The sequence below is a fragment of the Loxodonta africana genome, chromosome 7 (assembly GCF_030014295.1).
Source record: "Loxodonta africana isolate mLoxAfr1 chromosome 7, mLoxAfr1.hap2, whole genome shotgun sequence".
NCBI classification, from domain to species: domain Eukaryota; kingdom Metazoa; phylum Chordata; class Mammalia; order Proboscidea; family Elephantidae; genus Loxodonta; species Loxodonta africana.
Window position 1 is genome coordinate 58,158,253 of NC_087348.1, and position 17,325 is coordinate 58,175,577.

At 36.5% G+C, this 17,325-nt stretch overlaps 1 pseudogene; it reads right to left on the reverse strand.

Annotated features, from left to right (window-relative positions):
- LOC100653750 (pseudouridylate synthase PUS7L-like) overlaps positions 1–17,325 on the reverse strand; it is a 100,307-nt pseudogene that overhangs the window by 26,092 nt on the left and 56,890 nt on the right.

A 17,325-nucleotide genomic window follows, 5' to 3' on the forward strand; every position in this document is an offset into this window, starting at 1 on the left:
AGAAAATAATTGAGTCTGGTTTATACATGCTTTGGCCATCTCTATTTCATTAATTTCACTGTATTCATGGCCAAACAAGTCGAGTATTTAATATAATCTGAGAGAGAATGAGAAAAGTGAACATATGATTGTGTATGTGTGTGTGTGTTTGTCAGTGTGAATGCATGCACACACGCGCACACACACACATACACACACATTCAAATAAATATGTGATTTTCCCTGACCTTCCTTCCCTTACAGGATAGAAAGCAGGATAAAGAGCTGATTTCCAAATAAACTTACCAATGTCTCCTTTAGAAAAACACACTCACAAAGACAAACTCTGCCCAGATGCTCAATAGTGAAGTTGGTTAATTAATTAATTATTATACCAATGAGGGGTCCCGTGCAAGGTGTTTTGAAATGATTGGAACAAAGACTCAGGCAAAATATCTCAATTGCCAAGAAAATTTAAATATTTTTTTAAATATTCAAGCTTATTAAGATGATTTTTTACTAAATTAAATATAGGATTACATTTCGTATCTTCTCACATCAGTAAAACTTAAAAAAAAATTTCTTTCATTTATTTAAAGGGTTCTAAAGAGTCCTGATAAATCAGAATTTTTTTTTCTTACTTCACCTCATGGGAGAGTAGATGATTATAATTCTCTTGAAAATCAATGTCACACAAAGTATCAAAGACATTGAAGTGCCACACATATTTTTGTTTCCCCCACATATGACATTTAGTCATCTATCCAAGAACTAATCCAAAGTAAAATATTCTAAAACATGTAACTTGTAGAATTATAAGTTCCCAAATGACCAAGACTAATGAAGTTACCAATATGAAAAAAGAGAACATTATAAAGGCATTTCTATACTATATCTATAGAACATACAATGAAAAAACATTAAACAGAGCAAAATTTTAAAACAGAACATTATTCACACTCTGTAAAATTATGCATAGCTCATTAGCAATTAGAAGACAATATTTCAAAATGTTAAAAGTGTTTGCTATTGAGCGATGAGGTTACTAGCGTTTTTTTAAGATTTAAAATGTGCATGATGGAAATAAATAGAACCACAAAATGGAGGAAAGTCATCTAAGATGCATCAATTGGTCTCAACCCACCTGGAGCAAAGGAAAATGAAGAACACCAAGGTCACACGACAACTAAGAGCCCAAGAGACAGAAAGGGCCACATGAACTAGAGACTTACATCATCCTGAGACCAGAAGAACTAGATGGTGCCCGGCCACAATCGATGACTACCCTGACAGGGAGCACAACAGAGAACCCGTGAGGGAGCAGGAGATCAGTGGGATGCAGACCCCAAATTCTCATAAAAAGACCATACTTAATGGTCTGACTGAGACTAGAGGAATCCCGGCGGCCATGGTTCCCCAGACCTTCTGTCGGCACAGGACAGGAACCATCCCCGAAGACAACTCATCAGACATGAAAGGGACTGGTCAGCGGGGGGGAGAGAGATGCTGATGAAGAGTGAGCTAATTATATCAGGTGGACACTTGAGATTGTGTTGGCAACTCTTGTCTGGAGGGGGGATGGGAGGATAGAGAGAGAGGGAAGCTGGCAAAATTGTCAAGAAAGGAGAGACTGAAAGGGCTGACTCAAGAGGGGGAGAGCAGGTGGGAGTACGGAGTAAGATGTATGTAAACTTATATGTGACAGACTGATTGGATTTGTAAACGTTCACTTGAAGCTTAATAAAAGTTAATAAAAAAAAAAAAAAATGGAGGAAAGTCTTGCCGGGAACGCATCAACTCTGGTTGAAAAGAAGGATACAAAGTAACTCAGATTTGTGCAGCTAACAGTCACTATAAGCACACTTTGTTCTTCAGTTGTTGTTGTTAGTTGCTGTGGAGTTGATTCCAACTCATAGCGACCCTATGTGTGCAGAGTATAGCCCCTCTATAGGGTTTTCAAGGCTGTGACCTTTCGGAAGCAGATGACCAGGACTGTCTTCTGAGGCCCCTCTGGGTGGGTTAGAAACTTTTAGCTAGTAGTTGAGCACTTGCTATAGTTATTACAACTAGTAGACTTCCCCAAGCACACATTCATTGCTCAAGAGCATGATCAAAGAACAAAAACTTGTAGATGTTATTCTTCTCACCACAAAATTCAGACACTTCCGCACTAAGCTTTGTTCCTCCAAGCTACCTATACTGAAAAGAATCAGGTAAATAGAAAATTGAACATATCCAGAGGAAAAACAGCTTGAATTAGTGTCTTCCACTACTCATCTCAGATTGAGACTGCTGAAAATTCATACCAAAGATACCCTGTGGGCTCATTTCCAAAAGAATGTAGGCAACTTGTTGTGATCATATACCCTTTAATTCTACTTCATAAGACTTGCTAGCTACTGCCATGACAACATATATATTAATTAATATAATAAATGCCAGAATCTTAGATTAACACGGGTTATATGGGCTACGAAAATCAGATCTCTTCCTTTCAGTAACCATACATTTTAGCAGTTGCCTAGAATAGACGCTAGCCTTCCTGACAGCCATTCCCTTCACCGTAAAGGATAAGGAAGTAAAGTTTGTGGAGTCCCTGAGTGGTGCAAACGGTTAAGCGTTTGGCTGCTAACTGAAATCCAGAGATGTTTTGAAAGAAAGTCCTAAGAATCTGCTTCCAAAAAATCACAGCTGTGAAACTTCTCTGGAGAGGAGCTGTGCTCTGAAACATGGGGTGGCAGTGCTGATTCCTTGGTAATTGGTAAGCAATGTTCTGACTCGTTCATGGATATATGATCCAGTTTTATCAATGAAATGTAACAGAACCTCTGGAGGGCCAAATCCTTGCATAAAATTTTCTCCCTGACCCTTCCAAAAGAAAACCATATGTATATAAATTTATGTATATATATATGGTTTATATATACGGAAACACTGGTGGTGTAGTGGTTAAGAGCTACAGCCGCTAAGCAAAAGGCTGACAGTTTGAATCTACCAGGCACTCCTTGGAAACTCTATGGGGCAGTTCTACTCTGTCCTACAGGGTTGCTATGAGTCGGGGTCAACTTGACAGCAGTGGGTTTGAGACAGGGAAGAGATCGGGATGGCTGGATTAAATAAGGGCTACGTTTCAAGGCCCTGTGTGCTTGACCAGCTATAATTAAATAGCCTCTAACTCAGTATTTTTGGAATTTAAACCTAAGTGTAGACCACCACATAACTTTTACTGTTGGCGTCCCCAAAGACTACTTGTGATTAACAAGCTAGGTGCTTAGACAAGATAAGAGGCTACATTTCAAGGCCCTGTGTGCTTGATCAGCTATAAATTACTGATAATCCTCCTGAGTTGTTTTTCAAGGTCTCACCAGGTGCAGAGTCTGCACAGTAAAGATCAACGTGGCCTATGAATGACTTTCCATATGAGACAAACATGAGCAGGGACCCCCTTGCTGGGGCTCAAACCAAGATCCAGAGGCATCATGCATGCACAACATCCCAGAATAAGTCCTGTTTGACATCCTGGCAATCTTTGTGACAGACTCCATGTTAGTTCCAGTGACCTCTGCCAGGAAATCCATCTTGAATTCTAACTGCATTTGCATTTGATTTTCATAATCCCTCCCTTTCTCCTGGAAATCCCCACTTATCTAATGAATAAAGATAATGCCTTTTTCCCTCCTAAAAACTTTTATAAGCCCTAGGAAATCCTTTGTTCAGTGAGAGACTGGGGGCTAGCGTAGGTGGTAACCCCTCTCCCTCCCTCCCTCACGAGCCTTTTACTTTCTTTCTGTCTCTAATAAACCTTTGTGTGGAATCTCTGAGCCTCTCCTGGTTATTCTTGGTTAGGAGAAGGTAAGAACCTAGGCAGGGCTTAGTCCCGAGCTGGGAAGCTTTGCCCTACGACAAGTTTTTTTTTTAATGAGAGTATAATTTCCCATTGTTGTTGTTAGGTGCCACCCAGTCAGTTCCAACATATACCAACCCCACGTACAACAGAACAAAACATTGCCTGGTCCTGCACCATGTTCACAATCATTGTTATATTTGAGCCCATTGATTCAACGACTGTGTCAATCCATATCTTTGTGGGTCTTCTTCTTTTTCACTGACTCTGCTTTACCAGGCACGATGTCCTTCTCCAGGGACTGGTCCCTTCTAATGACACATCCAAAGTATGTGAGATGAATTCTAGCCATCTTTGCTTCCGAGGAGCACTCTGCCTGTGTATCTTCCAAGGCAGACTTGTTCATTCTTCTGGCTGTTCCTGGTGTATTCCATGCTCTTCACCAACATCATAAAGATGTCAATTCTTCTAAGGTCTTCCTTATTCATTGTCCAGCTTTTGCATGCATATGAGGTGACTGAAAATATCATGGCTTGGGTCAGGTGTCTGAATCTACCAACCTCTTTTTGGAAATCCTACAGGGCAGTTCTATTCTGTCCTATAGGGTCACTATGTAAGTTGGAATCAACTCAATGGCAATGGGTTTGGCTTTTGGTTTTGGTGTGGGTCAGGCACATTTTAGACCTCAAAGTCACATCTTTGCTTTTTAATACCTTAAAGAGGTCTTCTGAAGCAGATTTGCCCAATGCAATATGTTGTTTAAATTCCAGACTGCCGCTTCCACAGTAAAGCAGTAAAGCAAAATCCATGACAACTTCAATCTTTTCTGCATTTATCATGATGTTGTTTATTGATCCAGTTGTGAGGATTTTTCTTTTCTTTATGTTGAAGTATAATCCGTACTAAAGACTGTGGTCTTTGATCTTTGTCACTTAGTGCTTCAAGTCCCCTTTACTTTCAGCAAGCAAAGTTGTGTCATCGGCATATCATAGGTTGTTAATAAGTCTTCACCAATTGTGATGCCACATTCTTCTTCATATAATCCAGCTTCTTGGATTATTTGCTCAGCATACAGATTGAATAAGTATAGTGAAAGGATGCAACCCTGATGCACACCTTTCTTGATTTTAAACTACACAGGATCCCCTTGCTCTTTTTGAACAACTGTCTCTTGACTTACGCACAGATTCTGCATGAGCACAATTAAGTGTTCTGGAATTCCCATTTTTCACAATGTTAGTCATAATTTATTATGATCCACACAGTTGTATGCCTTTGCATAGTCAATAAAACACAGGTAAACATCTCTGGTATTTTCTGCTTTCAACTATGATCCATCTGGTATTAGCAATGATATCCCTAGTTCCATGTCCTCTTCTGAATCTGACTTGAATTTCTCACAGCTCCCTGTCAATATACTGCAATAATCACTTTTGAATGATATTCAGAAAATTTTACTTGTGTGTGATATTAATGACATTGTTTGATAATTTCTGCATTCTGTTGGATCACCTTTCTTCAAAATGGGCACAAATGTGTACCTCTTCCAGTCATCTGGCCAGGGAACTATCTTTCAAATTTCTTGGCATATATGAGTGACACTTCCAGGGCTGCATCCATTTGTTTAAGCATCTAAGTTGGTATTCTGTCAATTCCTGGAGGCTTCTTTTTCACCAATGTCTCCAGTGCAGCTTGGACTTCTTCCTTCGATGCCATTGATTTTTAATCATATGCTGCCTCCTGAAATGGTTGATCTTTGACCAATTCTTTCTGGTACAGTGACTCTGTGTATTCCTTCCACCTGCTTTTGATGCTTCCTGCATCATTCAATATTTTGCCCATGGAATGCTTCAAAATTGCAGGTCAAGGCTTGAGTTTTTTCTTTAGTTCTTCGGCTTGAGAAATGCTGACTGTGTTCTTCTCTTTTGGTTTTCTAACTTTGAGTCTTTGCATATTTCATTATAATACTTTCTTTTGTCTTCTTGAGCTACTCTTTGAAATCTTCTGTTCAGCTCTTTTCTTTCATCATTTCTTCCATTATTGGTTACAAATGTTTAATAGTCATATCAATAATAAGATAAACAAATATAAAAATAGGTAAAGAAAGTGTGGGTAATAAATAAGAATCTAGTGGGGCATGTTAGTAATAGAAAAAGTAAGTAAAGAGTATGTGTACTGAAGATTTTTAGGAAGAAATGGGTGGACAAATTAAGTACCACACCAAATATTCATGGGTCACTGGAGGCATCAAATAACTACTTACAAAGCACCCAATATTAATGAGGTTGCAACTATTCTGCTTTAGATTCGCACCCACTGGTGACACCTATTTTTCCCAGATATCCTCTGCTTGGGACACCTGCATATAAAAGTTGTAGGTAGAAGATTATTTTTTATGGGGTATAGGCCGGGCATACTTGCCCTTGTGTCTCTACTATAAAGAATGTGTTGTCTTCAGGTACCTTTTGTCTGCTGAATCCTTTATACAATCCCATCTTCTCTTACAACCTCATCTTATACAACCTTGCCATCACTGGAGATATCTGATACAACAGATATCTGAGTGGGGGATATGAATATTATAAAACATAAGATTCAGATAGCATGACCCTTCTATTCCACTTGTAATCTATCCAAACCAAAACCAAACCCATTGCCACTGAGTCAATTCTAACTCATACCAAGCCTATCCAGGCTGTGTTAAATTATACTGACTCACCATATGTTTTACTTTCAGCAAACTGTATGATTTGAGCATTTTATAATGTGCCATGAAACTAAAAGGCTTATATATAATGACTTGCTTTGAAAATCACAAAATCTTTCGATAGTCCTAATGTAGGTAATGGAACTTGATAAGTTACTAACCTGTATTTACCAACCAGTATATTTTAAAGAGATAAAGACTCCAGAATTATTTGATTTCCTAAAATCTTTCCCTAACTTGTCTTCTGTAAATATCTATTTTGAAGTTTTTCTTCCTAAGATTCAAAAACCTTAACTGATTCTCTGTCCATATAATGCTGTCCACATAACACCTAACACCTAGGAGATATGGATATCCTATAGGTAGTGTTTTCCTTAAAGGCATATTATAAATCACATTCCTAACCTCACTCAAGTTGAAATCCGTTACTGACGAGCTAGATACTGTATTGCAAATAAAATACTCCATTTATTTATCGCAATCATTACTTGAGAATCTAAAATCAGCTAGAATTAGGTTGAACATATGAGTGAAGATGCCCTGATTTCAAGAATTGCCTCATGTAATAGCAAATGTCTTCTGTTCCAGTTTCTTTTTTTATCACATATAGCAAATGGAACTGAGAAATAATTTCAATTTTCTTGGGGCAATATTTTTTGATAAAAAGATCTTAATGCAATTGAGGGTGCATGCTGATAATGAATAAAATAAATAAAAACAGTGTGTCCAGAATCACATTTTTCCTGGAGTAAGATTTCAGTAGGTATTATTTGAACAAAACAAGTGAACTGTCCCATCAAACCATGCAAAATGTAAAAGTGCTGCTTAGAAGAGATAAGTCATCCTCTACTCTTCCCATTGGGGAAGTTGTAGAATTTCCCATTCACTAAAGAAAATGTAGGTTTATGTCTCTTTTGGCCTACACATGCCAGTAATAAAATTTATCTACATTCCTATGATAGCAACATTATACTCAAATTTCTTTTGTTTCATAATTTATTAAACATTTCTATTTCTACTACATAAGGCTTAATGTGCCATGAGTCTTCTGTATCTTGTCAGTTTTTAACAGTACTCTCTGGTCACATTAAATGTACCTGTGTCTGGTCTTCCCTGCTTAAATTGGTGGGGATAGCCTAGGTTTTGACTGGGTTGCCTTGACTAAAAAAAAAAAAAAAAAAAAGAAGAAGAAGAAGAAATAAGAAAAACTACTTAACAATTTTATATGATGATACTCACTGATACAGATAATTATTTCATTATCTTGGAGCCCTGGTTAAGAGCTTGGCTGCTAAAGAAAAGGCCAGCAGTTCAAATCCACCAGCCCTTCCTTGGAAACCCTGTGGGGCAGTTCTACTCTGTCCTATAGGGTTGCTATGAGTTGGAATTGACTCCACGGCAAGGAGTGGTTTCCCTTCTCTGAGGATAATAATAACCAAGACAATGCCTAATTTTAACACCTCACTTAGAATATGCTTTTAATGTAAGCCCTTCATGAGTCAGTATTTCTCAGTATTATGTTAATATAATGAAAAGTTACAAGGGGGCTTAAAAACACTTTGAGATACGTGTGGCTTTAATTAGGATTATGCTTATAGTACTCTAAGCTATGACCAAACAAGACTTACACACATATTGTGAAAATCAATTCTACATCTTAACCTAGTTATGCAAAAAAGAGAATTAAGACATCACCAGTGTAGTGAAAACAGAGAATCTGCTGATATTAAATTTGAACTGAATAATATTTAATTAACTTAGATATTGGAGATTCAAGAAACATAGGGGAAGGAATAAAAACATTTACTTAAAATAGCAATCTTTCTTCTGGTGTTAAATCTACTTCTACCAGGCTTGGAATTTTTTTCTTTTTCATTTTTCTTTTAGCTGCAAGAGCAGACACATGGACTAGTTCCTTAAATCATTTGTATTTTCAAACATACAGATAAAATATTTTCTACCCACACAAAAGTATATTTGGCAGTCAGCAAAAGAAGAGCCAAACCAAACTGGAAGTGAAAGAGCCAACTTTTATTGCTGCTTTGGGAATTGGATACCATATATTCTTGGCAAGAATAGAATGCTAATACATTTTTAGAAGATGGGTATTGTTTAAAGGGCTTTTAAAGTATTCTATTTTTTTCTCAAGAAGTTTGGACCTTCTGGCATGGCAAATAATTCAATTTAAATACCAAATCTATCCCCGCTTTTATATTATGCCCTCATCACTAGTGGCACAGTGGTTAAGAGCTATGGCTGCTAACCAAAATGTAGGCAGTTTAAATCTACCAGCTGCTCCTTGGGAACCCTGTGAAGCAGTTCTATTCTGTCCTATAGGGTCTTTATGAGTTGGAATCTACTTGATGGCAATGGGTTTGGTTTTTTGTTTTGTTTTTATATTACACCCACATTTTCACTTATTGTTCCTCTCTTCTTCTGTTATTTTTTATTTTATTTCTATCTTAGCAAAAATACAGGTAAATTTTGAAATTTAAGATCAATTTAGAGTTTGACATATGTCCAAGGAGAAGGATGTAAGGGATTGTGAGGAGGTGAGGAAAGCTGTTAGAATATCATGTTGTTGATTTGCTGTTTGCCCATTAGTAGAACAGCATTTGTAAAGAAGGTCATCACAAATATAAAAAAATTAATAGAGATTTCCTAGTAAATAAAACTGATTGAAAACACTGATAATGCTACAAATGAACTACACGTGATAACCACATAATTCCAATTTTTTCAGGGCATTCCAGTTTCAAATATTATGACAAATGGACTTGAAAATGACTAACGTTTCCAGGATTTTACAGATTCTGATTCATCAAACTAGGAAGAACATATCACATAAATAGGTTGTGTTTAACATGTAAGAGAAAAAAAGTGGTGATTGAATACAATAACTGATCATATTGAGGAAATAAACACAAGCTACTCGTGTGATTTTTTTTTTACTCATGTGATTATAGACCTTTATCACCAGGTCTAAGTTGACCATGTACAGAAGAAAGTTCTCCTTGTATGAGATGTCTAACCTTCTCATTAAATATTATTATCAAGGGATGTGCTTGACCATCCCACTGTTTAGACAGTGAGTACACAGTGACCTAATCATACATTGTAATCAGAACATTTCTAACCATGTCACATAATATAGTTTGCAGAGTGTGAGGCATGGGCAGGAAAGTACTCTAATTTGTAAATTGTTGTCCAATGGGAGAGCAACCCTAATTAAATATGTGAAAATATTTAAAGTGAATCACCACTGTGTGATTTTAATGTTGAATAACTCCGTTCCTCAGATAAATCCCTATTATGACCATTTGCATTCCTATCTACTCTCTATTTCCCAGACTTGATAAGGGAGTCAGGGGATCAAAAAAAAGGAGACCGTGGCTATGGTTTTTCTGGAGGAAACAACTGAACTCTAGGATGATGATGCAGGAATTGCTGTTTTACAAACTAGTAACTGTTTGCCCTTTGCATAAACAGGACTCCACTTCTTTTGAATACGCTTAGTTAAAATGAAATACAGAATACAATGCCTAGAGCAACAAAGAAGCAACGTTGTGTTTTTGTGATGGGATGCTTGCAATCCCATGCTAAAAGATTTACACTTCTGCTAAGGAGTCTACTCTGATTCTTCTCTCAAAAAATAAAACAAATGCATCCAACCAACAAAAAACTGGGCCCAGAAATGGTACTCTACAGTGATTCAATAAAATGAGATTGAGAATCTCTGTCTTTTTAAATTATTTTAATCTCTGGGATGTTTCTTGGTTTACACGACTATTATTAAATTTGTGCTACCAGTGTCAGCACAAGGACCATTACTGTCCTGTTTCTCTAACTGTGTGATTTGATTTGCATTGCCTCCTTGCTCTACCAATCTGTTGTCTAGGACTCTTTGACAGTCAGGACAGTCTTGAAGATAAGAAATGAATTCCAGTTTTTTCAAACCATCTCTAAATTTTGTTGTTGTTTTGAATATACATAGCATGTTCATTGCTGTCAGTGGAGACTGGAGGATTATCAAACACATGTGAGCAAGCACGTGATATCATATCCTCCAACTCTACTTTTTGACACAGCATTGGATGCTACATGTTTTAACTGTTAAAAAAAAAATAAAAACCTTATTTAATCATCTTGTGTGGCGATATCTCTAAATGATTTCCTACATGTAATATCAAGAATACAATTTACTACTTTCCCCATAACTTGTATTTATTATTAAACAAATTAACTATTAAATCCCAATTAAGAGATACTTGAGCAGTACTTCTCAAAAGTGGCAAAGTTAACAAAAACAAGGCAAGTTTGAGACATTGTCATGATCAAGACGTACATAAAGAGACATGAAGACTAAAGTAATAAAATATCCTGGGTGGGGTAATGGAATAGAAAAAGGACATTAAGCAAAAACTATGGGAATATGAATAAAGAATGGACTTTAGTTAATAGCAATGTATTAATATTGGTTCATTAGTGTGACGTGTGCCATACAAATACGAGGTGTTAATAGTAGAGAAACTGGGTGTAAGATATATGGCAACTCTGCACTATCCTCATAATTTTTCCCTAAATCTCTAACTTTCAAAATAAAAGTTTATTTAACTTATGCAAAATAAAAAGGAATAGGCAAAAGTAAAATCAGATTTCATGTTTGAGAATTTGGAATGGTTTTTCTTATTTAAAACTTCTTTCAATGATAGAACGATATTTATACAGTAGATGCAAAAACATATTTTGGACAAAATAAATTACTGTATAATTCAGTCATTCATTAGAACAGATTATAGTATTTAGAATTCTAACATTAAGTGACCATGAACAGCTAGTTATCTTGAATACCTATGCCATATTTTTAAAACTTTTTTTTTTTTTTTTTTGCATTTCCCTTCGCTGTCACTCACCACTTCTCTATATTGTCTGAAAAGCATATTCCAGACTTCAACTTTTTTATTTGCTACTTCTAATCTTCGGTGCCCTGGTAACCAGATCTCATCTCAGTGTTTAGTAAGTTAATAAAGAGTAAACACATTCTGAGTAAAGGCTCTCTTTTTGTAAAGGGTATGGATTTAAACCCAACTGATATTTTGGCTGTTCCTTTAAGCTTCTTAGTAATATTTCGTATAAAGTCATAACCTGTGAATGACTAAGATATTACTATAGATGGCTTTTAAGGGATTGTAATGTTTTTTAGGTTACTATGTCTAAATGCAGTTGTAAAGATTGCTGCCTGACACTCACAAAGATTTCACCATTAAAAAGCAAAGATAATAGTAATAAAATACATAATAGAAATTCTCCATAAGCTAATTTATTCAGTTGTAAAGATTACTTCCTGACACTCACAAAGATTTCACCATTAAAAAGGAAAGATAGTAGTAATAAAATACATAATAGAAATTCTCCATAAGCTAATTTATTCCATTTAGGGCAGTTTTAGTCTAAAATTATCCTTACCTTTTGGTATTAAAATAACATTTATTTCATGAAATAATAGGGAGGATAACACTATGATTAGCTTCTGTTCCTTTTACTATTCTGCCATGGCAAATTAAAAAAATGGCAATCCCATGTTAATTAAAATGGAATTTTTTAATTTTATTTTTCATGAGTTATAAATGTAGGTCATTGATTTATATGACAAATCTTTGTAATTTTACCTCATACATAATTGTCTGATATTTAGAAGATATTACTAACTGTAATTAGTTGAATTGATGAATTGAGTTTATCACTGAATTCCTTTGAAGTGAAAGAGGAGCCCTTCTTCCCTGGAAATGTTAAACTTCAAAACCATTCTATAAGTAAATAGGTATATAAAGCAAATGATTCAGTTACAATGAGCATACTGTAGTGCATTTCAACATTATTCAGCAATAATATACTATTAAAAAAAGAAAAGAAAAACTTAGCCATCCAATGAATTCTGACTCATAGTGGCCCCATCGGGCAGAGTAGAACTGCTCCTTGGAGTTTCCAAGGAGCAGCTGGTTGATTTAAGCTGCTGACCTTCTTTCTGGTAAACAGCTGTAACTCTTAGCCACTGTACCACTTTTTTGTCTAGGCACTAATAAATAAAAATGCTGAGATAATAAATACATACACCAAGGTATTGTGAAAAAGAGAACACAGAAATCATTCCTAAAACAAGAGTCTAAAAAATGCAGGGAAAGCCACATTAATTCCTTTAAATGTAATGTTAGTTGCTATACTATCACTGAAAGAGCTGGAAGAGTTTCATTGTTATAAATGTGATCATGACAATAAATTAAAAAATAAATAAATAAGTATTCTATGGGGCAGTTCTACTCTGCCTTATAGGGTCGCCATGAGTTGGAATTGACTCGACGGCACTGGGTTTGGTTTGGTTTTTGGTTAATATTTTATATCTCACATTTGGAAAGTCTCATTTGTAAATGAAGCATAAAGGCTTAGTATTAAAATATGTATATATTTACCTTATGTCATGTAAGGAGTCCCTGGGTCATGCTAATAGTTTGTGCTAGGCTAGTATCCAAAAAAGAGGTTGGCAATTCTAACCTACCCAGCAGCTGCACTGTGGGAAAAAAGGCTTGGTGATCTACTTCCCCAAAGATTACAGCCAAGAAATCCTATGGAGCTCAGAACTCAGCTTTATTCTCTAACACATGAGGTAACCAAGATTCTGAATCAACCTGATGGCAATGGGTTTGGTTTTTGGTTTACCAGGGGAGAGAAATAAACTAGCAGGTGTGATTTTACAGGATGCATGAAGAATTAGTATCTATGAAAATAGTTAAGTTTGGGTTACTACTACTGTCATTTATATACTACAGAAAGATAATGAGCAGCCCAGGGTGAGTAACAGACAATTAAGAGCAAGGTGTGAGATCCAGAGGTCCTCTTTGGTAAACTCTCATTATCTACTGTAGGAGGAAGGGAAACATTGAAGAAGGAGCACAAGACTTAATTGTCAGAGCCCCAGGCAGGACTTCAAGGACAGTTAAGTCATGAACTAGGATAAAGGATAGATCTATTCTGACAAGGTCAGGACCCAGGTTGTGAAAACTGAAATCCACAGGCTGGAGACATCTGGGCGGATGCCTCTGAATATTTTTACTTCCCTGAACTGTCTGAACCTTCTGAACTGGAACACATGGCTCATCCCTCCCTAGTAAGTGGAAGCAACTACCTCCCCCATGATGGAAGGAAGTGCAGACTCCTCTCTCCACATGCAACATCTGCTGTCCTTTTTGCCCTCCTGTTTAATAAACCTATAACCAAGGGAAAGCCACAGCATAAGCCAGGCTGACTTATACGGGGCATGATGAGTGAGGAAAAAGAATAATACTCCAAAGAAGCTGAAAAACCTAACCAGCATGTATAACTTTCTATCTTCCACCAATACCCCACAATATTGACTGCCATACCTGTACAAACACATTTGCATTATCAGACAATTTAGAATGCTGAGATAAAAACAAATGGCTCTATAGTCTCAACATCTAAGTTGCTTATCACAATCACACTAGTTTATTTCTCACTCATGCTACACATCTACCAAGTGAGAGACGCCACTCTGCTTCATGAATTCTTTCCTGTGGAACTCAGACTTGGTTCTGTTTACAGAGAATATGGAGGGAGGATGAAGCAGTTCTTAAGGCTTCTTGGAAGCAACACACATCACTTTTGTTCACATTTCTTTGGTCTCATGGCCAAGTCTGCTATCCACCCTTTACCCATTGCTTTTGAGTCAATTGCGACCCATTGAGACCATATAGGACAGAGTAGAACCTGGGTTTCCAAAGCTGGAATCTTTACCAAAGCAGACTGCCACATGTTTCTCCTGTGGAGAACTGGTAGGTTCGAACCTCTGTCCTTTCGGTTAACAACCGAGTGCTTAACCACTGTGCCACCAGGGCTTCTCTTCGCATACACAGAACAGGTAAGTATTTTAGATGGGGCATGGAATATTTTGAACAGCAATACACTCTGCCACATCTACTTCTTTGTTCATGGTTGAATGGTATTCTATAGTACATATTTGCTTTAAATTGTTTACCAATTTTCACATTGATGGATATCTTTGTGGTCTATAATGTTTCACCATTACAAACAATGTTGGATTGAACGCATATCAACACATGTTCACACTTGTTCACATATTAATTTTTAGATTAGGTTTAACAAATACAACAAATATAGAATTATTGTTTCAGATCTGAAAATCTGATCAATCTGTTTATATCCCAGCTGCTTTCTTACATTGCCTCTTTCCTGTTTTTGTAAATTGCCTCACTCTTCAAAAAGGCCCCTGAGAGAATCTGTTCTAAAACATTCATTGTTGCGATGGTAAGCTAGAGTTCAGAGCCACGTTTACTTTTGGTTATTAAAAATTAAACATTTTCCTGTCAAGTAAGGGCTACTCTGCCGTGGGGAGAGGAAGAAGTGCTGTCATGTTCTGTCTGACACTGCTTTGTGTCTTTATGTCTTTTCTCCTTACAGACCCAATTTACGTAAGGCATCAATTCTTTATAAAATTGGCGACAACACTGGTTCTAATAGTCAAGTTCTAATCAACACTAGGGTATCTTCTATTTCCCCGTGTCCATCTCTGGTCCTGGAACACAGCTGATGTTCTCCTGCTCAAATAGAATAATGCCGTCTATTTCAGCTCATGGAAAAATAAATAAATAAATACAAATTTAGGTAACATTTTCTCAATACAGAAAATAGTTACATTTCTAGAAAGTTTATGTTAAGAAATCTTTGTATTTTAGCATGAATATTGTAAAAACTGTAACCCCAAAATATTATTTCTCTGCTTTCTTAATCTCCTTTAGTTCACCCTTAGTAGAGCAAGTAGTTTTGAAAACATTCCTTTGTTCGTGCTTTCTGGCAACTACTCTAAAAATACTGCTATCAGCTAAGAGGATAGGAGACATTTATCAGGGACAATCACTATGCCTATTTTCTTATTCTTTTAAAAATAAAGACCAGATAGCTATTGTGCACATAGAGACCAGTTAAATTTGGTAATTTCCTTACCTTTCTTTCTGCTACCCAAAATATTCCTTCTGTGCCTCTCTACAATCTTTTATTCTTCTGACAGTTCTACTAGAGAAATAACTTGAGAGAAAAAGCTTCCACTTACCCCAATTTTTTCTACTGGATTGTGTGGGTCCTTTTTATTTCATTTTATCATTTCTTTTTGATTCCTCGACACTTAATCCTTAGACAATATGCTAAGATGCAAAATTAGAACAGAAGCTATTTTGGGACTTAAAAAGTAATCTGTGAGTCACTCAGAGCACAATAAACCAATGGAGTACTAACAGGATAAAGAAAATTAGCTGGAGAACAGAGAAAAAATCCAGAGTCTAGGGAAACATACTGAATTCCAGATAAGGAAGCACAGTAATCCAGCTTTTACAGAGCACCTATTTTGTACCAGTTGCTGTCCTATATAATGAGGACACTTAATCAAACTGCGCATATCCAGACCTCTCAAAAAACAAAACTCTGAAAATGTTATTTAATTTTTAAAGTGCAGAAATTATGTATAATTTATATGTATATATAAAGAAATCTTTCTATATAAAGAAACATATATATATGTACTTTAATCACTGTGCAGCCCTCCGAGATAGGTTGTCTGCATTTGATACACGAGGAGACCAAGATTCAGGAAATTTTTTACCCCAGGTCAAACACCTGGCAAAAGGAAATATCAGGCTGTCTGCGTTGCACCCTAGTGCCTGTTCTAAGTCAGTTTGCAAGTATCTCGAAGGGTACAGAAGAAGTAGCATGGGACACAGATCTAGTATAGTGCACAGGAAGCCTAGCCTCCTTATTCCCCTCAAGTACAGTGCACAGCCAGGACATTTTCATGCAAGAAACTTACCTTTCAAAAATTAGAGCTTTGCAATGTACACTTGACAAATAAAAAATATGAACAGAAAATTATATTTATTGGGAAACTCAGTTTCAGACATAATTAAAAGAGAACAAACTTGGAAATCAGAAACGTCTGTGGTTAAATACCAGCTCAGCCCGTCATTAGCCAAACAATCTTGAGGAAGTCACTTATCCCCGCTGACCTTCAGTTTCCACATATATAAAACGGTGAGTCAATCAGTATGCCACGGGATTGTCTTGAAAACTGTAAGACAGTGTATGTAAATCCCTAAGTGTAACATTAGTTACAGTCCAAGTAATTACTCATGTAATAACTTCCTCTAAGGAGCCCACATTTCAGCTTGACAGCTCAGTACATGCTTTCCTTTTCGGCTTGAAATATATTCTTTCTTTTTCATCCTAAGCTTCCTTAGTGTTTTAAGATGAAGGCTTAAGTTTTTCTTACTCCCGATATTTTTTATCTTTGGGGAAAAAAAAAAAATCAAAGTAGGAACAGATAACCGAAACCAAACCCAGTGCCATCGAGTCGATTCCGACTCATAGCAACCCTATAGGACAGAGTAGAACTGCCCCATACAGTTTCCAAGGAGCACCTGGCCGGTTCGAACTGCCAACCCTGTGGTTAGCAGCTGTAGCACATAACAACTGCACCACCAGGGTTTCAGGAACAGATAGAGGTTTGGAATCTGAGGTCCTTTCAAGCTTTGTTGTTACTTATTCACTCATCTGTTAAACATTTAACAAGTATCTCCTATTTGAACTTGTACTATGCAATCCCAAACATTGTATTCAATGTGCATAGAAGAAATTGAATAAACGTAAGCTCTGAAATTCAGGAGATTATTGTCTAGTCGGGCAAGGGAATTACAATATAGGATCGTAATTATTT